Source organism: Equus caballus, chromosome 16 (assembly GCF_041296265.1).
Source record: "Equus caballus isolate H_3958 breed thoroughbred chromosome 16, TB-T2T, whole genome shotgun sequence".
Taxonomy (NCBI): Eukaryota; Metazoa; Chordata; class Mammalia; order Perissodactyla; family Equidae; genus Equus; species Equus caballus.
Window position 1 is genome coordinate 79,212,500 of NC_091699.1, and position 25,038 is coordinate 79,237,537.

At 42.0% G+C, this 25,038-nt stretch overlaps 1 protein-coding gene across 14 annotated transcripts in view; it reads right to left on the reverse strand.

Annotated features, from left to right (window-relative positions):
• The window catches only part of CPNE4 (copine 4), a 691,914-nt gene that overhangs the window by 333,629 nt on the left and 333,247 nt on the right, over positions 1-25,038 (reverse strand). The gene's annotated exons all lie outside the window — the stretch shown is intronic.

Sequence of the window (25,038 nt, forward strand, 5' to 3'; positions counted from 1 at the left end):
TCCTTCCACCTGCCACAGAATCCAGAATCACAATGAGGAAAGTAAGGGGGAGACTGTGTGAGAGGAAAAGCACAAAGCCACGGATTCTGAACTCATGGAAAGAGCAGCCACAAATAAACACTGCAGGCCCCCTACCCATCCACGTGATAACCTTCACAGTAACGCTTTGCATCATGGAGGCCCTGGGCTATAGGGATCCCCCAGAAGCCACCAACACTCTCCTCCTCTGAGGAAGCCTGCAGCTTTCAGGATAGTGGGAGATTCTCCTGGCAGTAAAATATCCTTCTCATGGAATTATGTTTCCTTGCAGATTCCTTGCGAAAAATGGCAATGGCTTTCTCAACTTCCCACAGCATTGATGCCCTACAGCGGAATTTCTTCATAAAATGAGCATACTCCTTCCTTCTTCCTTCCCTTCCCCCAAAAATATTCAGCAAATTCCCCTTGGTACCCAGCGCCACACTAGGTTCAAGTACACCATACCACCTCTTTCACACGGTGATGGTTGTACCTCAGCTTTACATACACACACACACACACACACACACACACACCCCCACTGGTCTCTCCAAATTTACCCGCTAGCTCCATGCCAAAGCCAAGCCTTTTCCAACCTGACAATGCCCCTCCCTCATGACACATGTCACCAGAATTTTCTCTGCCAAAGTTCTCTCACAAGGCTCTCCACTCTTGCTCTCTAGTCTTCTTCCTCTTTCTTTGTCTCTTTCTCTTTCTTTTTTCCTTCTTCCTTTCTACTTCCTTCCTTTCTTTCACCTTCCAGCTCTCTAGTGCCCCATTTATCTAATTATTGTGAACATATATTTTGCCCTGTATATGCCCAAAGGAAATTGTACTGAATGCCAAATAGTTATATCCTAGAACAGGAGTAGACAAACTACGGCCTGTGTGCCAAATCTGGCTCAGCACTTGTTTTGCTAAATAAAGTTTTACTGGAACTCAATCACGCTCATTCCTTTACACATTGTGAGTGGTTGCTTTTGCTACAATTGCAGAGCCGAGTAGTTGCAACAGAGACTTCATGGCCTGCAAAGCTTAAAATACTAACTATCTGCCCTCTTCAGAAAATGTTTTCCAACCTCTGTTCTAAGATATCAGCTAGCAGAAAGTTGCCGTCGGGGAGGAGCCGCGATTCCGCTTTAGTGTGCATTGTGAGATTAGTCTGAGGATGAGAGTTGCTCTATCTTCCACCATAGTGAACATTAATAGGGACTTTGGGACACTTGTTTTTTTACATATGAGAAAATTTAAGCTCAGAGACAAGTGGCACCTTGCCCATGTTGCACAATAATTCTAGTGGCAGAGCTGGGGCTGGAATATCAGTTTTCTATCTCCCAGCTCAATGCTATTCTTACCACAGGTAAAACCTTTAGCTGGAGAACTGGCTGAATCTACCAAGGAACAGTGGATTTGATAATATCCTTGATTTATTTCACCTCCATACATAATCATACTTTCCTTCTATTTTTAAATAAATTTTATTCATGTACATAGAAAATGCACAAGTCACAAATGCACAATTAATAAATTATTGTTCCTCTGTTTTACAGGTTGTGAGCAGACCAATTACTCGAACAACATAGAAGACAGCGTACATGAAATGCAATGTATAGAAACGTGACTGGAGAGAAGGAATAGACTAGCGGGAAGATGGCTTTGTGGTCAGACAGTGTTGGAAGCATGTTGTAAACTCTTTATTAACTTTTTGATAAGGACAGCTTATTCTTCAATCAACGTCTTCCTAAATTCTGCTTTCCCCAATGCATTCACCAGCTCCTTGGAATCACATTGCTCCTCTGTAGTTCTGAGTGGCCTCTCGCATCTGTGGGAGGCACTGCTGTCTCTTCTAACTGCCCCTATACTTACAGGCTCATGCCTTTGTCCATCCCCTTTCTTTTTCTTTTTTTTTTCTTAAAGACTTTATTTTTTAGAGCAGTTTTAGGTTCATAGCAAAACTGAGAAGAAGGTTCAGAGATATCCCATACGCCCCCTTCCTCAACACATGCACAGCCTCCCCCATTATCAACATCCCCCGCTAGAGAGTTGCTACAACTGATGAACCTACATTGACACCTCATTGTTATCCAAAGTCTGTAGTTGACATTAGGGTTCACTCTTGCTGTTGTACATTCTGTGGGTTTGGACCAATATATAATGACACGTATCCACCTTATAGTGTCATACAGAGTGGTTTCACTGCCCTAAATATCCTCTGTGCTCCACCTGTTCATCCTTCCATCCTTCCTAACCCCTGGCAACCACTAATCTTTTTACTACCTCCACAGTTTTGCCTTTTGCCAGAATGTTATATAGTTGGGATCACAGAGCATGCACCTTTTCAGGTTGGTTCCTTTCATCCATCTGCTTTCTTGAACTACTGACTCCTTTCTATAGAACACAAGCTTTTTCAATAGAATGGAACATCTTCTCTAATGCCTAGTCTCAACTGTGAGGTGTAATAGAAAAATGACTCAATATAGGAGACACATAGTTCCTTCCAGGTCCAAATCCTGGCTCTTCTACTAACCATGTGACCCTCAGCAGGGTACTTAACCTCTCTCATATTAATACTTACCTTGAACAGTTGCTACGATGGGCAGATGAAATAATATATGTAAAGTGATTAGCACAATGCCAGGTATATAGTAGATGCTCCAAAAATGGAGCTATTATTATTACAATCTGACTGCTCTCAAGATTAAATCATTCATTCTCTTACTGCCAACTGGAACTCTCTTAGAATTCCTGCTACTACAGTAGTTTAAGATCAAAGTTCTACTATCCCCTTTAAATGCATTCTGTCTTTGCAGCCCACACAATCTGGGCATACCACCCCCCACCAAAACACACAGCCACCTCTCAGATCAGTCATTTGTCTGAGGATTCGTACACATTAGTGGACAATTCTCACACGTTCAAAAGGCAGAAAGCAAAACAATGGTGACAATCTAATCACATGTGCCAAAAGCTGTCCAAACTAACTTAAAATTATTAAGAAGGCTTCTTGAAATATGGATTTACACACATAGTCATTAACGATATATCATATACTATATGTGTATGTAGTATTCTGAGTTATTTATTAGTTGATAGTAAATTTAAGTAGTTTATAAATGAATAAATAAATGAGCTGGGGCACATGTTTAGAGTTTTTTTTTTAACCAATGGAGGATATGATCCAAAAATTTTATAGATCATTCTTTTAGGCAATAGGAAACACTTGGAGGATTTAGAGCTGGGAAAATGGACGTGATTACATAAGCACTTGATAAAGATCAATCTGGTACTGAAATGATGTTTGGACTGGAGAAGAGAAAAAGGTTTGTGATTGTCTAAGGCTGTGATTCTGGTCATTGTCTAATACTCCCTTGCCTGTTGATTCTCCTCCCTTCTTCTCCTGCTCAGAGACCCACAGGCTAACCTCTTTTGACTTCCAGCTCATTGTTGGCTAGCTTCCTGTTGCGGTGGTCTGAATGTTTGTGTCCCTTCAAAATTTCTATGTTGAAATCCTAACCCCTAAACGTGTCGGTATTAGGAGGTGGGGCCTTTGGGAGGTGATTAGGATGTGAGGGTAGGATTCTCAGGAATGGGATTAGTGCTTTTGTAAAAGAGATCCCACAGAGCTCCCTAGACCCTCCCACCATGTGAAGATACAACAGCAAGTCTGTAACCCAGAAGAGGGCCCTCACCCAACCATGCTGGCATCCTGATCTTGGACTCCCAGGCTCTAGAACTATGAGAAATCAATTTCTGTTGTTTATAAGCTACCCAGTCTGTGGTATTTTGTTACTGCAGTCTGAATGGACTAAGACACTTATTGGGTTTGATTAAAAGAATGCAGATCCAGGGAAGAGAGAAGAGAGAGAACTACATATTTCTTCCCAACTTTCATCCTTAGAGGTGGCCAAGTCCCTACATGACCTGAGTCCTCTCAGGCAACTATCTCCAGGGCTCCAGCTCCCACTGTGCTTTGGTAATACTGTTTCCTCCTTTTGCTCCTTCAGGTTTTTCTGCAAGTCTTAAGTTGGGCATCCAAGAGGCAGAGCCTGAAATAGGGACTCAGACACCTTTGATCAATGGAGCAGAGGGCAGAAAAGAAGTGAAGTAAGCAAGGAGTTAGTAAGTAAGTGGTCTCAGTAGGAGTCCAGCTTCAGCACAGTTGCAAGGAGGGCTCTGGAGCAAGAATGAGTTGGTCTCACCTTAAGGAAAGGAGTCACCCTCCTATAGTTCCATGTCAGTCAGTCATGCTGGGGTTGAGGAGGCATAACTTCTTAAGTTTATCCCCTCCCCACCGTTGGCTGAGACCAATTAGGCAATTCTCCAGAAAGGGGGCAACTGTGAGCCATTAGCAGCCAGGAATCATAGCCATCGGGGGAAGGATGCACTAACTTGATAAAGGGATTCTGGGCAGAGTATCAACAGAATCTATTTAACCACAGTAGTTAGTCTCCTACAGCCTCCCTGTTAGTTTCCTTAACTCCAACTATATCACTGTAAATGATCTCTCCCTTAAAATTTCTTGAATCAACAGAGATGATTCTGTTTCCTGCCTGGAAGAGAACTGAACTAGAGCAGTCCAGCTGGAACAAAAACCCAGGAGTGGCATGGCTGACAGATGCTAAGATGACTCCCTCCTGGTATTTATACCCTCATTTAACTCTCTCTCCTCAAGTATAGGTGGGGCCTGTAAGTTTCATTTAACTAATAAAATATGGCAAAAGTAATGGGATGTCACTTCTGCAATTACAATGCATAAGATAGTAACATCATCTTGTTAAGAGACTTTCTCCCTTGCTGGCTTTCATAAAATAGCCTTGTTGGGGAGGCAAGGAACTGAGGGCAACCAACAGCCAGCAAGGTACTGAGATCCTCCTTCCAACAGGCTGAAAGGAACTGAATCCTACCAACAACTTGTGAGCTTAGAAGTGGCTCATTCCCCAGTCGAATCTCTGATGAGACTGCAGCCCCGGCTGACATCTTGATTGCAGCCTTGTGAGATCCTGAAACATAGAATCCAGCTAATCTGTGACCACACTCCTGATCCACAAAATCTGTGAGATAACAAATATGTGTTGTTTTAAGCCACTAAATTTGTGCATATTGTTATGCAGCAACAGATAACTAATAAAAAGTTTCAAGAGGTACTCCAATGTAGAAAAAAGAAATATAGATATATATATATATACGAACTCCTTTAGGATACGAACTTCTTGTGATACTTTATTGCATCCCCCGTAGTGTTCATCTTCATAATATTTGTGGCTGGTGATGAAACCAACAAAAATCTTCAACTTAGGGGGACAGGGTAAGAAATGTGGAGATACTAAAGATGAAACTCTCAACTTTTCATGATTACCTAGGGTCCTGGCTCACCTCCAGGTCCATGCACAATGAAAGCCCTGATCAGATATATTGGAGTTCATGGGATCCTCTGGTTGCCCAGAGGTAACAGCAGTCCTGACCTTGACTTTAGAGGTGGTACACAGGCTAGTGAAGTCAAATGGTTTGGCCTTGGACCAGCTGAAGCTCACTGCTGAAAGGTGATCACAAAATGTGGCTCTGTCAATGAGTGATCAGCTACCTCTAGCCCTAGATAAATGGAGTAAACAAGTAATTTCACACTCTGTTAGAGAACAGGATTAATATGGCCAGATTATCAATACATTTTCCATGGCCTGTTTAAATCCTCTTTGTTGCCTTTCATACAACACCCTGGTTTTACGGAGACTAATGTCTGCTGAGAATTATTTTGACAAAAGCTGACTTTTGGCCAATTTTAGAAGCAAATTATAATTGTCCTTTCACTCAGATAATTTAAGTTATAAAAAACCACCACTTCAGCATATCCACACTCTCTAACAGGACAAACTGATCCTGAAACTTAATTAGTTTCTGAATGAGTTGCAAACAACGCCAAGACAATAGAGAGCTCAAGAGGAAAGAGAATCAGCTTGAGTCACAGGGGAACCAATTGAGCAGAGCTTGTCTTAAAACTGTGTTAAGAATCAGTGCATAATCACTGTTCTGCTTGCTTTGGTATTATTTGGCCTTTTTAAATGTCACAGCACATCCAAGGAAGGCTGGTGTGCTGGATGTCTCTATCACACAACTTTTCCATCTCAATTCAAGAAATAGGTATGGGGCATCTGCTATGTGCCCTGTGCTATGCTAGATGGTGGAGTCGCTGAGCATCCATTCACTCAGCTGAAGATAAACCATGTGTAATTCCACCGGGACTTGTTGGTTTATTTCATATTCAACAATCCTTGATCTCCTTTTGGATCAAGAGTAAATCTCCTAGGTGGTAAGCACTGTGCTAAACCCTGTAAAGGATGGAGACGTGAATGAGATCATCCATCTGCCCAAAGGTTCATATTCTGGAGCAGTGATTTCAGACTTTAATGTGATCGTGAATCACTTGGGGAGCTCCTTCAAATGTAGTTCCTGTTTCAAGAGTCTGTGGGGGGGCCTGAGATTCTGCTCCCAGGTGTCATTGATCCTGTTGGCCTGTGGACCAGGCTTTGCTGAGTATAAACTTAGCATCTATAAAATAAGGCAAACTGCCCCGGAGGTTGCTTATCTTAAGATCAGACACTCACATATGAGACGTAGAATGACATAGAGAATAAGAGGGTGGATCTAGCATCAGAGGATTTGATGTTGAGCCAAGCTCTACCACTCATTTGCTGCGTGTCCTTGGGCAAGTTACTTGACCCCTCTGTGCCTCAGTTTTATCCTGTGTAAAATGGGGATAGTAATAGTTCCTACCTTGTAGAGTTGTCTTGAGAATTAAATGAATTAATCCCCATAAAGTCCTTCGAAGAGTACCTGGTTCATAGTGAGCATTCAATAAATGCAAATCATTATTGTCCTTTTTAAACATTATGCCGCTAGGTTCATACAACATTTATCAACCTCCTATATATGCGCCAAACACTCAACATGAAGTCATCAGATCTTCAGGGGAGCCCTTCACCTCTCCAGCCTCAGTGTGGTAGAACATGGATTTGAACCCGGAACTCCAGGTCCAGAATTTAGGCCCTTAACCACTCCGCTATTCTTGCCTCCCTGTGGGACAGCTGCTTAAGAAGATTCTCAAAAAACTGGCAACTGAGGACTCACACCACATGATACTTCCCCAAATTTTCCTGACCCACCTGCTTCCCCTGAAGCTCACACTGCAGCTGCCCCTCCCGCCCCCTGTCTACCCCTCAAAACTCCCAGCACCCTTCTCTCTCAAGTCCTCTAGACTTCAGATTTATTACTGTTTTTTTTTCATAGAGAGTCCTTTATTTTGTAAATTAATCTGCCCTCTAGGTTTCTTTCCTCTCGCAACTTTAATCATTACTCCCCCTGTCAGGCCCGCTCAGCTCCCAGGTTGACAAAACAACATTGAATCTTCCCCAGAGGGTGGGAAAGGGAGAAAAGCCATCAATATTTATTCATTTTGTTTTCATCAAGCATATAATTCTCTATAAATCTCTTTTAAAAATAGCTTACTTTCCTGGCCGCTAACCGTAACTACACTAGTAACAAACTACACATATACTGTTCATTTAATCCTCAAGACAATCTCTTGAGATAGGTGTAGTCAGCCCCCTTTCACAGATGTAAAAAATGACATTCACAGAGGCTAAATAACCTGCCCCAAAGTCATAGCTGGTAAGTGACAGAGCCAGGAATTAAGGTTGAGTCTATTGGACTCCAAAATCTATGTTTTTGACCATTTCTTATAAAATGACTTACACCCTTAATTTGCATAACAATTACGTTCTTTCTAAGTCACACAAAGGTACACTCCAACCCTGTTGCAATTTGAATAAATCTCTAAGGCATAGTGTGTGCATAAACGAGACTGTGCTCTAGCACCTTTAAAAATTCACTTTTCTTTACTCCCCTTACTGTCAAGGCAGCTCAAGTCACTTGGAATTCTATTTGTAACGGTAGCCACATCAACAAATTGAGGGGTCTGGGAAGTCAGTGTTCTTGCTCTGATGATTTCGAACACTGAACATTTGATGAGTTACAGATGGTGGAGCTACACACTCGGCAAACCCAGAGATAAAACCATGTGAACCACAAAAGGCCACGGTTCTAATGAATAAGATTCAAAATTGACAATATGTATACATGAATGTTTTTCTGGAAGATACTATGCCAAATCACTCAAGTGCAGTGAATTATTATTTCAGTCATTTCCTGAGGTTTCTAATTTGAGACAATGGAGAGACCAAAAGAGAAAATCCAGCAGAGATCTTATTTCCTGAAAAACAGTTTTCTTGGGAAAATGTACATAAGGAATCAGATATACAAATGTTCTAGGAACTTCCGGGCTCACATTTTTGTCTCTAACAGTGAGTCATAAAGATGGGATTTTTCTAGAAAGCAATTATGTCTAATGCATCACATTCATATTAATTTTATAGTGCTCAAATGTCACCCATTTTTAGGAAAAGAACTAGATGTGTAAATTTAACTAGATAATTATAAAGGCTAACAGAAACTTTTAAAAGTAAAATTTGCACAAAATATCCAAGGAAACTGTATGAATGGCTGTCTCCTCCCCATCATGGCCCTTCCTTTGCCTAGCGTACCACAGGCAACTATAACTCCTGAAGGAGAGAAAAAAGGCAAATTCAGATGATGTTTTATTTTGGCACTGAAACAATTTCTTCTTGTTTCTCAGGCAACTAAATTTACCCCGTAGAAAGATCAAATCCCAATCTTCTTTGGTTCAGTTATTTTCCCTTTTTAATATAATCACAGGTTGGATTCTTCCACTAATGTCATGTTAACAGGAAGCTGGGGGCTCACAAAATGGATTTTGCATTTCTGGTCTCACACATGTGGCTAAATTTACAAGAAAAAAAGGAGCAAGGTTATTTTTATGCTCAACGAGCAAAACTACAGAGAGCTTATGAAGCCAGAAGCCAATTTCCCTGAGAAAGTATAACTGATGTACTTATGAGTCTGGTTCTGCTTCTCTACCTTCTCATTTAAGACTTGCTTCATCTGCTTTTAATGACATCCTAGTGTTAACACGTGTTTGCTAAGTTGGCAGAGTACAACAAGCTGCATTTTGGGAAAGAAGAGGGGTTGAGTAGATGATAAAGTGTAAAAAGAAATACCTCTTAGGATACAAAACACAACCTCTAGTTCAGTGCTGCCCAGTAGAAATATGTGTAATGATGGAAATGTTCTATACCTATGCTGTCCAATACAGTGGCCACACACCACAAAAGGCTATTGATCCCTTGAACTGTGGCTAATGCAATTGAGGAAATAAATTTTAAATTTTATTTCATCTTAATTTAAATGTAAAGCCACCTGTGGCTGGTGGATACCATAACTGACATGTACTGGACATACCATATTAGACTACTGTTCATATCTTTCTGGGGTTTTTTTTTTCCTTTGTTTCTCCTAAAGACTAAAGCTGAATAGTTTGCTTAAAAGCACCTTCCAACATAAATACAATGTCTAGGATCTCACCTCAAAGCAATTCATGAAAACAGGACTCTTCTATAAGAGAAATTTAGCTTCCCATCTTGGTGGAGACTGGATGCAGAAGTGTTAAAACGACTTCACAGGTCCAAGTTTGGCTCACAGGTTTCCTCATCAGTCACTGCCAGTTGATCGGTGGTGACTGCCTCTACATAGGGCTGCGTGGAGGTAGGCCACATGAGAAAGAGTGTGGGATTAATTCAGGATGGCTGCCCCCCACATGCATGGAAGAGGAGAGTGGCAGCCCATGGGCTATGTTTTGCTGGCGCAAGGAGAGACCTTAAGGAAAATACTGGAGCTTCTTTCTAATGTGGCATTACCTTTATGTCCGATGTGTAATAATGTTTCTAATAAAAGTTTCAAAATGGCAGAACGTAAGATTTGTGGCAAATGGCCTTGTTAGAGCAGCTATGGATGAAAACAAAGGAGAAATGAGAATTTAGTAAAAGTACTATATAAACTAGGTATGATTTTGGGAGTGGACAGAGGACCGCTTGAAAGGGAGGACATTTTGGAGGAGAGCATCATGTCCCTCTCAGAGATAGGCCATATGACCAGCCTCATGGACACATGGGTGATGCTTTGGGGAAGAGGAAAGCCACAGCAGATGTGGAAGGGGTGGTATGTGCATGGACATTCAGACACACACACACACACACACTCTTTCCTTCTGAGACTTCCAGCGTACCAGAGTGCAAGGTAGGATTGCTTTTGTGTAACAATGTGAGAAATGTATCTGATGGGAGGAGTTTGAAAAGGAAAGAGGCAGTCTCCCCACGAGCAAAGAGAAACTTTAGGGGTCCTCTGCAGGAGGGGATTGGCTGAATTGATCAAGTCTGTGTACCTGGGCAAGGCTCCATGGGAGACGTTAGACGGGGAAGAAATTTGACAAATGCCATATGTGTGGTAGCTGAGAGTTCTGTGGATTTCCAATCCTTACTGAATGTGACAAGAATCTGAGCACAAAAAAACTTGCAGGCTCTGGTGTGGGAAGAGATGGACCAGAGAAACAAGTGCCACGTTTAAAATGATAACAGCAACAGTGACACCAACAACAGCAACCGTTTTTAGATGCTTATGTGTCTAGCACTGTGGTCACTGCTTTCAATTACACTATCATATTTAGTCCTCTCAGTGGTTATGAAAGGCGACTTGATATTATTTCAATTTTACTGATGAGAAAACTGAGATTCAGAAAATCCAAGTAAATTGCTGGATCACATAATCAAAAAATGGAGGAGGTGGGCTTCAATCAGATCTTTTAAATTGCAAAGCTCAGGATTTCGTCTGTAATGTTATTCTGCCCCCTCTTGCATGTCTTAAGATCTAGGATTAGTTTCTTGTTCTATTTGAATCCCTTAATGTTGGAAGTCCCAGAGTGTTATATCTCATTCATTCATTCATAAAATATTTATTGAACACTTCAAGTGTGTGCTAGGAACCATGCTGGGTACTGGGAGATACAAAGATAGAAAGACAGGGTCACTACCTTCAAGGAGCTCACAGGCAAATGTGGAAAAAGATAAGTAAATATTTATAATAGATTAGTTTTGCCTGTTGTGCTTTCTTCCATATTTCCATTAAAATAGCCATGGAGAAACTCAGAAACCAGCAATAGCACTAAAAAGGAAAAAATATCCAGGGGGAATTTTCCTCTGGCTGTTTTCTACATAGTTATGTTATGGAACTATTATTCTATTCTACGTGGTACTAACAGACATTCTCAAAAGAAGCAAATGGTAGTTTTTAATAACATAGAGCAGGTTTCTTTACAGTAGTTTCAGTCGTTAGTATGTGAATGTGCTCTGTAAATCTCCAAAGAGAAGGTATGGTATATAACGTTTTCCAAACTTATTTAATCACAGGAAATTTTTCATGGGACACATTAGAAGATAAATGATGATCAATAATAATAATAATGATAATAAATTTGGAAAAATTGGTAGAGGTTAAAGGGAAACAAGCAGAAGCATATCGTATTTGGGAATATTTTGTTTCCCATGAAAAGTACTATAATTGGGAGCTAAGATAAGAACATCCCAGGAAGTAGTGCAGTGTGGGAGGTGCTGGACTCTGAGCTTCTAGAGAGCTCCAGCCATAGTTGGTATACCTACTCTGGATAAATACTGTTGGACTCACCAACTTAGGCCAGGTACTGGATATTAAGGTGACTTTCAGACACTCAACTGAGAGGTAGGAGATCCTAGCACCGAGTAGATAGCAAAGAGGATTAATGACACTCCACTTAATCTGTACACTGGTAAATGCCAGGCTGGATAGATTTCTTCCCAAGTCTGAATGAGTAAATAGAAAAAAACAACAGGGGACCTAAGAAAAGGATGCGGATAACTAAATTGTGGTCTATTCACATGATGGAATGCCATACAACAACAAAATTTAGAGGACCTTTTGATACACACCAACAGGGATGAATTTCCTATATGTAATGTTGAATAAAACATGCCAGACACAAAGCAGCACATTCTGTATGATCCCAATTACAAGTTCAAAATGATGTATCAAAATGAATTATAATGGTAGAAGTCAGGATAATGGTTATTTTGTGGTGGCAATGATGGGAGGGATACAGAAGAGGCTTCTGGGATGCAGAAACATTCCATATCTTGATGTGGAAGTGTTTGCTTTGTAAAGCTTCATGGAGCCTACACTTAGGATGTATGTTTGTTGCACTTGGATAAAATTTTACTTAAAAAATAAATAATAGATAGTATAAATAAGACCAACATACCTAATACATTAGTAATCACAAAGAAGTTAAATTTCCCTTACTAAAGGACAAAGAACCTTAGATTATCTTTTAAATCTACCTACGTGATACTTACTAAGCAAACCAATGAGTAAGTGAATGGATGAGTGAGCAAATGAATGCTCACTCATTTTTCAGTTTTCTTCATCATATGGATGAAGGAAAGTAGACAAACTCCAATTAAAAAAGGTAGGGATGGTAATTTGCAATTTCACCACCCAGATAAAAAACACTACTGTTACTATCTTTGTACATTTTAGTACAGCCCTTTTTAATCAGAATCAGAATCTGTACATAGTTTTTGTACTGCTTTTTAACCTAATGATATATTAAAAAGCATATCCCAGTGTCATCATTTTTTATAAACATGAGTTTTAGTACCTAATATTCCATTATACTGACATATCATCTATTCAATCAGTCCCTTTTCCTTGGACATTTAAACCATTTCCAGTATGTTATTATCTAAAGATACTCCAATAGGCATACATATTATTTATACCATATCAGTCTCCCAAAAGCCAGCTTCACTCTAGACATCAGTTTCATAAAATTATACAGTACCTATTCCTTAAAACAATCTCAAACTTTTGCTTTGTGACCATCAAAGTGGAGCAGGGGCCATCTGGCTTGTGAGAAACCAGGGAAAGTATGGAAAACCCAAGAGGTCCAGAGAGGAGTCTAGGAAAAAGATGTCTCAAGTGGATGAGGGGCTCAGGCCAGTTAAGCCTCAGGCTCTAAGGAAAATGACTCCCATTTCTCCCTAAGTTTTTTTTCCTAATCCTCCTCCCTCCCGCAAGAGTAAGACCCAGAGGGAGAGGACAAAGGCACCAAGCGCCCAGGTGGCTGCCTCTGTTCTTCTCTCAATCCAAAGACGAAAGAGACCCTCCTGACTCTCATGTGATCCAGCTCAATTCAACAGAACGGTAGACCAGATAGGCATTTGGATCCATGGTCTACCTGGTGATAGTGTTTATCTACAGTGTCTTCCATATAGCACATGTCCTCAGGGAACCCACCAAGGACGCTGTAGGAACAAAGGTCCTGAATTCAACTCATCAGAGACACGGCTAACAACAAAGAGCCAGCGGGTAACGTGTCCTATCTCCCTTTCATTAGTTAAGTCCTTGTTTCTTCCCCTCCCTGGGGAAACATTCATTTCCATCCTCCACCTTAACTCCAGCCTTGGCAGGTAGAGCAGTGAAGAAAGAGTGGGAGGGAGAAGGCACTTAGTTCAGCCATGAACTTAGCTCAGATACTTCACTAAATAGCATCAATATTATACAGAAAGAACTTAGAAGGGCACGAAAATGACTAGAGGAATGGAAAAGTAAAAGGATCTAGGATTCAAAGAAAAGGTCAAATTATTTTAAAATGGATAGAGCAGGGGTTCCAAAACTTTGCTGCAACCAGGAGTCACTTGAGGATCTTTAAAAAATACTGACACCTGTGTTCCACCTCAGACATTCTGATTTAATTGGAGTGAGACGAGCATCGGGAGTTTTAAAAGCTCCCTAGGTAATTCGAATATGCATCAAAATTTGGAGACTATTAATGTAGAGATTTATGTTACAGAAGAATGCAGACCAGGTATTTTTTCTCAGTCCCTAGATAGGATGAGATTGGGAGAGTGGTGACTTACTTTTTAACTCTCAAGGAGATCCAACCCTCAAACAAACCAATAAATGTAAATATGGGTGCTATCAACCAGTTGGTAGAATGGCTTGTTGACCTGTGTGTCCCTGGGGCTCAAACAGCAGAATCATGGCTGCAACACCAGCTCTGCTCTCCTCCAGCTCCCACCTGAGGTCACTCTTCCCTGGCTTTCCAAGTGGTGCCGTGACCATGTGAGTGGCAACCTGAAAGCACAGCTCAAACCAGGGCAGACCTTGGTCTTCAACAAGCACCAATTGCAAGATTTTCCTCTTCACATGGAATTTTCCTGTGAATTGATCTTCACAAAGAAGTTATACTCTCAAAACCAAAGGATTCCTTCTTCTAGTCATTTATGATTTGCTAAAAGTTTCTCTTTCTCTCTCGTAGTTTTGCACTTTCCTTTTGCTTGGGATGCCTCCTACACCCCACCCCCTACGTACCCATACACATCACAGTTTCAGCTGAAACATCGCCTACTCCAGGGAGCCGCCCAGAGCCACCCCTAGGCTAAATTAGTTGCCCCTCCTCAAGGCTCCCATAACACCTTGGGTTCATCACTGTACCAGCAGCGTTATCTCACTTGATCAAAGTCATTGATTAACCTGTCTGCTTCCTTCACAAAACTGTAAGCTCCATGAGGGTATGGGCCCTCCATCTTTCCATCTGTAAATTCCCATCAACCGGTACATGACATAGAAAGTAGACTTACTATTGTGCACAAAAAAGGTTCTGCTTGAGGAAAAAAAAAGACATTTTTACCTTTCTATTTGAATGGCAAAATATATCTTTTGGGGGTGGGGGAGAAAAATGGGAAGAGAAAGAAAAGAAATATCTTCTTATAATGTGCTCAATGCTATTCTCAAGTACATATATACGTTAAGTGCTTGGGCTCTTGCACCGACTACCTGAAGGATGTACTAGGATACCCCAGTGTATAGAGTGCAAAGTCTCAGACTATTTGGACTACTTCTCAAGGGTCACACAGCAATTGAGCACTTAAGCTGAGTGCAAACATAGGCATTCTGACTTTTGGTGATTAATCACCATGCTATCCTGTATTTATTAAGAATTTCAGGGGATCTGGGTACATTTGACATATTTTCCACCTGCCTGGTCAAGAAAGTGAGAAAGTCAGAAATACAGTTGATCCTTTCATATCTGCAGATGGAATGAAAAAGAGACTAGTAGAAGGAATGGTCATCAGGCTGTGGGAAATTCCATCTCTAAGTGACGTCCCAGTGGTATGGAGATTTGTTCTGTTCTGGTGGGTTTCAACAGCAAGTAATCCATTTAAGGAAAGAGACAAATTAATTAGGTATTCTAGCAGTTAAGGACTAGTTGAAAACGTTCTATGGTCTACCTAATTGCGTTCTTTAAAAAAAACAGAGGCACGCATTTAAAGCTTATTTTACCCAAGTTAAAATAAAATAAAGTGTGATTTCTTTTTAAGGGAAATAATAATATGGCTAACTAGCATCAACTGTAGGCTGTCTCCTCTAGAATCAACCATGGAGACTCTACAGAAACAAGAGGTAGGTATGGATAAGAGGAATTAACAGAAAACATTGCGAGAAACCCCAAGGGGAGGGATGGCTGGCAGTGAGAGGACAGGACAAAGAAAAACTTTTAAGTGTTTTTCCTGCCTCCCCCACAAGTTAGCATGTGACAAGTATTGTAAAAGAAAGACCATCGGCCAACAAACATCTGTTGATTTGAAGCAGAATTACTGGATTAGATGCACCAAGAATTTAAAATGATTAATAATAATACTTAGAACAAGTATACTTAAAAACAAAGATATGAACAATAAGAAATAAGAAATTAATTATAATGAGGAGAAACAAGTGGGGTTATTACAGGATCAAAGAAAATAAAAATAGGAATAAACCGTGAGAGAGAGTTTTTGAAGAGGAGAAGGAAGAGAAAGAAAGCTGACATCCCCGGGTCAGCGACCCACCACGGACCTTTCCTGGAGAAGCACACCCTAATGGTAGGTTTAAGTATTTTAAGCAAAAATGAACTTTTTTAAAGTCTGTATCTGCAAATCTCACTAGGCAAAATGTCAGAGCCTGTTAATCCCATTCTTTTAAATTTGATCTCCCAATTTTGAGTGAGAAATTTTCCATTTCTCTCCTGTCTCCAAAATTCCTTTAATACTCTAGAAAAGCTTGAATATTTAATTCAGGTCCTGAGGGATGGGTCATAGTTCTTAAAGCAGGCCAGAGAAAGAGGAAAACAGCATACCAGGAAGATGCAACAGCTTGGGCTAAAGCTCTGAGGTAGGGTGGTGGGAGCAGGGAGCGCAGCATTGAGTGATCTCTGTGGTTAGAATGCAGCATGTGGTGGAGAGGAGAGAGCAGGACTAAGGGGGGCTAGACTGAAGGACTTTGCGTGCCTTGTGACTAACAATAGCTAATATCTTGTACTGAACAGGTTTCAGTGATTTTGCCTCACAATTTACTTTCTTTCTCATTTAAGCCCTTTTTTCTCATGTAAACCTCACAACAATCTTACAGGCAGTTATTATTCCCATTTTTCAGATGGGCATACTGAGGCTCTGGGAATCTTGTTTGTTTGTTTACTTGCTTTTCTGCTTTTTAGTTGTCTTGTTTTGTTCGCTTTTCAAAGGATCATGCAGTTGTCTGACATCAAAATCTTGGTTGTTTCCAATTGTGCTTGCCAAAATACAGAAGGGACCATTTAACTCCCCTCTCTATAGCCCTTCAGTGGACCCCAGGCACTTTCAGGGTTAAGAACACATTCCCTAGCACGGCACAAAGAGCCTTTCCGCATCTCCCACCACATGTCCACAACCCTTCACAATCCCTTCCCTCCAACCACTGCAAATGACGTGTTTCTTTCCACACATTCGCGTGGCTCAATCACAACTCCTAAGGCATCTCGCTGCCACTGCTGAGTTATTCATCTGGTTCCCACCTCAGACCGGGAGCTCTTGGAGGTCAAGCTTGTGTCCTATTTCTGTTTTTATCCCACTGTCAAGTATAATGCCTGGTTCTAAATGAGGTTCTCAATCAATGTTTGCTGAACGGATGAATGAATGAATGAACCAATCAATGAAATCATCTTCATGTTCTCTCCGTAAAACAATCCTCCAGATACATTAGGCAGGATAGTTTACCCTCTGGTGTGGCTACTAACCGGAGTTTCATTTTTCTCTGGTTGTCCTCACTCCCCATCTCCCCACCATGGTTTCCTGGCTTTTCTTTGTAGCAGGAGGCAGAGGTAGCTGGGTTATGTTTGACAGAACACTCACTCAAGGACAACCTTGCAAACAGGCAGGAAGAGTAATTTCATTTTCTTCTCTGTTTGCATTCTTGATGTCATTTAGCTCTTTTTTTTTCAATTTTTTCTTTTTCTCCCCAAAGCCCCCCAGTACATAGTCGTGTATTTCTAGTTGTGGGTCCTTCCAGTTGTGGCATGTGGGATGCAGCCTCAGCACAGCCTGATGAGTGGTGCCACGTCTGCGCCCAGGATCTGAACCGATGAAACCCTGGGCCACCAAAGTGGAGCACGCGAACTTAACCACTCAGCCGCGGGGCCAGCCCCATCATTTAGCTTTATATGAAAAAATCACTCAGAAACATATTAAATGCATGCATAGGACAAAAGCCCAGAAGAAAATACTCTACAATGTTAATATTAATTTATTTCAGAGTCATGGGATTATAGGTGATTTTAATTTTCAGTGTTGTGTATTTTGGTACTTTCTAAATTGCTGGTTAAAAAATGTATGTATTTCTTTTGTAACAAAAATACAATATAGATTATGTTTTAAAGCATTAACAAACTCTGTAGACATGAGTTCGTGTTGTATAATATTGATGTTCAAAATCTACAATAAACATGTGTTAATTATACATACTATGTAAGTGAATTAAAGTATAGATAATTTAAAACTGATAACAGTGTGCTTTTCTGAAAAAAAAAACTGTTTGCAGATAAAATTGGGATTGTGTTTAACACAAAAGCTTTATAATTCATGCTTTAAATCTACTTGGCTATCAAATCCTAAGGGAACTTCATCACAATGGCAGCCCAAATCTATTCAAAGGAACAAGCATTTCAAGCCAGTGACCCCCACTGCTCTTTCTCCTTGCCATTCAACACCAGGAGCTGCCCAGCTGTTACACACAGGGGTCTGAAAGGGCAGCTACATCCTGGCAGTGACTGCCCATAGCACGCATTCCAAAGCCCACCTCAAGACCTGAAGCTGTGTCCAAGAGGGTGTGCCTGAGGTGTGATTGCCACTAAAGCGGAGTCCTGTCCACACCTGCACTTGGCCATGCTTGTTAAGGCAAACATCCTGAAGTGACTATTCTGCTGTCCACGCTCACTCCAGGCCAGATTGGAACGGATGGAAGAGCATCAGGTCTCCCAGGCATAAGCCGGGGGAAGCTGTCACACGAGAAGCTTTTGTTTCCCTGACACCTCTTGTCAAGACTTGGAAAAATTGACGGGAACCAACAGCAGCTGGCTGCTTCAGCTTCGAAGCCTGGCTTCTGGCATTGACAGTGAGTAACAAGGCTCTGGATACAGTCCAGTGGAGAGGGCCGTTCCTAGGATTAGCTGAGGGAAAGCAGAGCTGGAGAGTCTCCCAAACAAGGGCTGCAAAGAAAGTCATTCTGACTTCCAGTGTCCATCAAATAAGCCTTGAGGAGACAGAAGACTCCTTCGGTCTCCGGGATGGTTAAGATTCTTCAGTTCTGACAGATATATGTCATACATCCTTCCACCCTCTCCTCTCTTCACCAATTACCAGCCCCCAACTTGTCCTCACACACACAAAAAAAGATTTGCTGTGTTCCAGAAGAGACCAATGAGTTGATGGCTGCATTTACTCACTGCTCATTCATTTGTGCCAGATAAGAAGCACAGGCATCACCTCATTGCAAACGCTAAGCCCACCAGAGACCAGAGAGCCCCAGGAAAGATCAAGACTTCAATAACTTGGTACCATCTGTGTCTCTGAGTTCCTTCACTTCACCATTGCATCAGTCCACAGGTGTTGACTGAGAACTGAGTAACGGAGATAAAGTCTCTGCCCTCAGGGACTTTTAGAGCACCCAGCTAGCCAGCTGGCAGGGAGGCAGGGTTCATAAATATTTATTGAAGTGATCAATAAAGCAATTTTGACCTCGAGTCTGTTGTTCAATGCATTATCTATTTTCTTCAGCTAAGGGGTTGGTCAGCATTAGCAGGAAGCCAACCTAGACATTATTCCAAGCCAACTTAACTTTTCTGTCCGCCTCATCCTCTCTTCCTTCTCCATATACACTTAACGTGCTGCCTCTATCCCTAACAAGGCACATGCCCTCCTGTACTGTAATTAGCTGTTTACCGATCTGTCTCTGTCTCCTCTGCTCTCAGGTGAACTGTGTGACAGACTATGAATGCTCCCCATTATAGACCCAGCATCTTATTCAGTGTTTGGCATGTTGTAGACACGGAAGAAATATTTGTTGAATGGATGAATGAATGACAAAGGAGACCCAAGACATGCTCTGAGTTACACCATCTGGACTACTTCCAGCCAAACTCGAGTCAGTAAGGTTTTTCTGGCAACCTCCCACCAACTGTTAATAGTGTTCTTTCCTCCCCTTTCTGCATAATAGATAGTAACAATATCCATGATGGCTAACATGGCCTTTAATGTGTGTCAGAAATTGTGCTAAGTACCTTGCCTCAATTAACTTGTGTAATTCTCACAGCAAACCTGTGAGGCATGTATGTATGTATGTATATATGTATTACTATTATTATCATAACTACAGATGAGGTGACTGAAGCTCAACCAGGTAATGTAACTTAGCCAAAATCATAGGATTACTAAACATCAGGGTCTGACATCAGAGCTTGTTCTTAACCACTGGCCTCTCTTCCATGGCCCTTTCCACCCTACATTACCTCTCTCCTTCCATTCCACCCATGGTATTCCTATCAAAACCACGGCTGTGGAAGTTAGCACAAGGATGGCACTAATACAGGCCCCAGTGGTTTCTGGGTAGCTCTTATCACAACTCTGGGTCTAATTTAAGGAATAAACAACTAAAGGATGGGTACGCCCCCTCCAAAAGTCTGCCAATCCCTCCTATTCTTGTGATCTTTTTCATGGAGACACCCTCCTGTTTGTAAACTCACTCATAATAATCTGTTTTGAACTTCTCTTCGGCTGAAAAATAAATAGGAAATCACAGTGACTCTTTATAATGAGGTGGAAGAATTCAACCCTAAGCCAGCAAGATGCTTTGCCAGAGATCTATAACGACATCATCCAGGGCCTGTAAGAGAAAACCTGCCAGGTAGGTGGCGATTTCAGCTTTGTCCCATGTCCCATTTCTACCCCTTCTCCGTGTCTTCACATCTCCTCATTAGGTAGTGCCCTTGGCCTCCCACAGCTTCCTCACAGCACCCTACCCCTGCATGCACTTGCCCCTTTGGCAAAGCTCCAAACGCTGTTCTGCACATTCCCCTTCCTTATCAAAGTTGACCCTTTCTGTGTCCCATTCTCTCCTGCCTAAATACCTTGTTGGAAAGCTCTCCAACCAACTAGCCATTCTGCCAAAAACGCACACTCCTACTCCTGGCAGGGATGTTTTTTTCTTTAACTGAACACTCCCGGAGATGCAAAACCTTAGTGCTATTGAAGGAATGTGCATTAATGGCAGTGGCTGCCTGACAAGCTTCTGAGAGCAGAGGGACCCTTTCCACAGGAATTACCATTTTAATGTGTCTTAATGAGCAATCATTTGAGCATTTCTATAAGATGCCCATGCAGGGTAGTTCCTCTTGTCTACAAGTGCTGTTGTAAACGTTCTGTGGTGATTCTGCAAGTGGCCACCTAACATGCACCACCCTGGAGGTTCTTGCCAGTGATTCCACTTGATTCAGTAGATAGTCGTGTTAAAGTATTGGCACTTTTCAAAGGGTGTTAATTAAAGGCTCAATTAAAAGTTGCCAATCATATGTACGTCTCTTTGGGTTCTCACATATAGGAACCTAAGGAACAGAGCTGCCACACTTCAGGTAACCTCTTTCCCTTAGGTAGCAAAGAATTTACTGAAGAGCGGGGAGCTCTCAAACCTGACTCCTGTAATCACAGAATTTTCAGAAACAGGTGCTTTCAAACTTCTGCTTCCCATCTTGTGCCTCTGCCTCTCTCACAAGGTGTGGTGAAGCAGATGAACTGTTGCAAGGTGAGAAAGAATGAGCTCACACACAGGAAACTAAGGGTGTTGATTAGAAATATTTCCAATCAATGCATGGGCCAATACTTCATACAGGAAACATCACTACCTGATATTTTAGCAAAAGCAACTTACACTTACTCATTCCTCATAAATTTCAGGGCAATTTCAATCATGGTAGGAAGTACAGCCAACAAAACTTGCTCTACCGATTAGACTGGTAGGATCTTTTGAGATATGCTCTTGAAACCCAACCACCACTGAACAAAATCCTCAGCATATGAGTTGTGAAAAATGCCTCAGGAAAGGAAATGAAAATCATTTCGAGGAAGAAGAAACTGGTGGACCGACTTAATTAAAAGGTCAGGGAGGAACTGAAGTCTCCTTAAGCAGAAGAGTAACCTTATCTTGACCAACACTCTTTTGCAAAGAGAACTATATTCATCAAAGAGTAAACTCTATCTTTAATTACCTCAATGTTGAGCATCATTCCGTGAGTCTGGCAACTGTGTTTTAAGGGCCTGCCCCTGTATTTATAGTTTATATGATTTCTGAGGTCCTCTTCAATCCTGAGGGATGAAGAACTTGAGTATTTCCCTCTAATCACAGAGACTGTGTATATGTCCCCATTCCCATTTTATCCTTATCTTCGATTTTCTTGAACCTTTTTACAACTCAGAAAATATTCCAAGAAAACTGATCAAAAGTCAGCAAGCACATATCTTGGTCAGCAAGATAAACATAGGGTGTTGTGGACAAAGGGGTCACACAACTGCGTGATCTTAGAGAAATTATTTTACTTTGCTGGCCTTCAAATTTCTTATCTGTGCAATACGGGTTTAGATTAGAGCTATAAAGTACTTTCCAATTCTGACATTCTATGATTCTAGGAGAGAGGAAACAATCCCCTTGGTTCTTACATCTCAAAGTTTATTGCTTTTCAAAATGCTACTTCTTTTTTCTACTTCTAGTTTGGCATCATGATACAAGTGAGCACTAATCAGATATGGCTGCAACTATCACAGTGAATGGCAACGTTCCCAACAGACACAGTAGTCAGAGGATAGGAAGATTCAAGAAACCTCCTGAATGATGTGGCTATGAATATCAGAGAGATCTTATTTGTCAGCTAACGGATTTGGACAAGAGGACAGGAGGTCAAGGAACCAAAGGTCAACAGTGTAAACTCAAGTACGCATGTACTGACAATTTGAAAGACCTCATTACCCCAAAATTAGTGAGCTCAGTTACAAGGTTACAATATAAAACCCTGAAAGGGAACCTGACTATCTGATTATGACAGATTAGACCATTAAATTCCTCTGTCTCAAAGCAAGACTCAGTCTAGATCCCCTTTCAACCATCCAGGAAACAAATACCTATTGAGCTCCTGCTTCATGTCATGCTCTGTGCTAAGTGCTAGTGATTAAGTAGAGAACAAGACTGACCTGGACTCCACCCTCATGAAAGAGACAGACATTAAATAAATAAGTATACAAACATATACCTACACAATTAGATAAAGTCCACGAAGAAAGGGCAACTAGTGTGATAAGATATTTTCAAAGGGGTACCTTCTGGTGTCAGAGAAGAATTTTCTGAGGAAGGGACATTTAAGTTGAATCTGATGGATGAGTAAGAATCAACCAAGTAAAGAGTTGATGGAAGAACATTCTAGTATATGCAAAGTCTCCAAGCTCACCTGTATTTAAAGTTGGTTGATGTGTCTGATGCACTGAGAACAGGAAGAAAATACAGCTTGAGAGGCAGTCAAGGGTCAGATCACACCTTGTAGACCACATTGGAGATTCTGGATTTTAAAAGTAGTGGTGAAGGATATGACATATGTAAGTTCATAAAAGATCACTCTGGAGCAGTGTAGAGAGTAGATTGGGAAAAATCAAGAATGGAAGTGAAGAGAATAGTTAGGTGGTGATTACAGCTGTGAAGTCAGGAAATGATGGAAGCTTGGACTGAAGCAGTGGCAGAGGAGAGGAGAGAAATGGGCAGATTTTAGAAATATATTAAGAGAAAAATTGACAGGTCCTGTGAGAAGTGGGATATGTGAATAGAAGGTGAGGCAGATGACAAAACGGTACCTGCCTATATTCATGGCATGAACCACTAGATATATGGAGGTGCATCCCATTTTCTGAGAAGTGAGACACTGGGAAAGGAAGAAATATAGGGACCAGAGATGAAAATCAAGAGTTCTGTTTTTCTAGAACTAGTGCTGCTATGAAGTCATTGAACATAAGGACTTAAAAGCGATCACTTGGATTTCGAAAGACCATGGTTGACTTTAACAAGATCAGTTTAGATAGAGTAACAGCTGCAGAATTTAGATTGGGATGAATCAAAAAGTGAACGAGCTGTCTCGTCAAGATGGCGCTGTGAGCAGACATTGAACTCGCCTCCTCCCACGAACACAACCAGGTTACAATAATTTTAGGAAGAATCACCCTGGATTGAAAACTGAAAACTGGATAAAAAGAATCCCCACAACAAGGGACAGTCCTGACGAAAGCAGAAGAGGCAGTAACTCCGGCCAGAGAGGGAAAAAGCCACCTTTGGGAGCAGCGGAGCTTCTCAGCAGGCCAGGCGGAGCCACCCTAAGGTACAAACCCTCCCTGAAGGAGTGAGGTCCAGAGCGGGGGCAATACTGCTATAACCATCCTTTGGACTCAGCCCAACTGAGAGGGTGGTCTTACTGTCTGGCTTTGCTGGCTATTAACTGCAGCGAGGACACCCCAGAAAAGCTATCTGCCAAAAGCCGAAAAGATCCAGGTCTTAAAGGGCCCACGCACAAACTCACTCATTGCAGCAACCTAAAATCACCAGAGAGAAGGCTGACTGTCCTTTGGTGAAACAAGACTCACCTGGTGGGCTTTGGGGGCACCCTGGTGAGAGGAGGACCCTTTCCGGAGACTGAGACATTGGTGGGGGCCATTGTTCTGAGCTGGTCCAGGCGAGCTGATATGGACACCGGACACAGGTGGGGGCCATTGAGGTGTGTCCCTGGGGCTGTTAGCCCAGGGGTCTGCCACACCCACTAGAGCACTGATTTAATCCAGTTCAGCCAGGGCAGGCAACCCGCCCTAGGGACTGGCCTCATCTAACAGCAAGCCCTCAGGCGACTTTTCAGCCTGCATTGACTGAGTGCCTTGATCCTCTACAGGCAGGCAAAGGTGTCTGCCTCTGTGGGGCAGGGCTTGTGTGAGGACCAGGTGAACTGTGGGGGGCATTGGGGCAGAGGTGGGGGCCTCTGCAGTGTGGCGGTGGGGTATGCTCCAGGGGTTGAGAAGGGTGCACGGAGCAGGACTGTGCTGACAGTGTATGTGGTCCAGAGGGGGGTGAGGCTTATCAGCGGCAGAAGACTTGTGTTTCACAAATAGCTATAAAAAGGATCAGCCCCACCTTCCAAAGCCTGAAACAACTGAGTGCCTCCATGCCAAGGGCTAGCCCTACTCAGCTGCACTCCTAAGAGAATTGGCATCAGCCTTGTTGGCCTCAGGTCTATCACAACTGTACACCCCTGAGCCTAGCAACCAGCTACACTGGGTACCAACACAATTAAGAGGACAATTGCAATAAGAGTGTGCTAATAGACTTTGTAGCCAACAGTGCTGAGGCCCCTCCAAACCAGATTTACAAACAGCTGGCCAGGGAAGGAAAGAGCAGACTCCCTGGGTACCTGCAGTGGGAGCAACCCTGCCACAGCAGAAGAACACAAGTAGCCCACAAAGGGGTCACTCCTGGTTCTTATGGTCTGGTGATGAGAGGGAAGCACACTGCTGGGCCTCATAAGGCATCTCATACATAAGGCCACTTCTCCAAGATCAGGAGACATAGCTGACTCACTTAGTACAAAGAAAATAGCACAGAGAA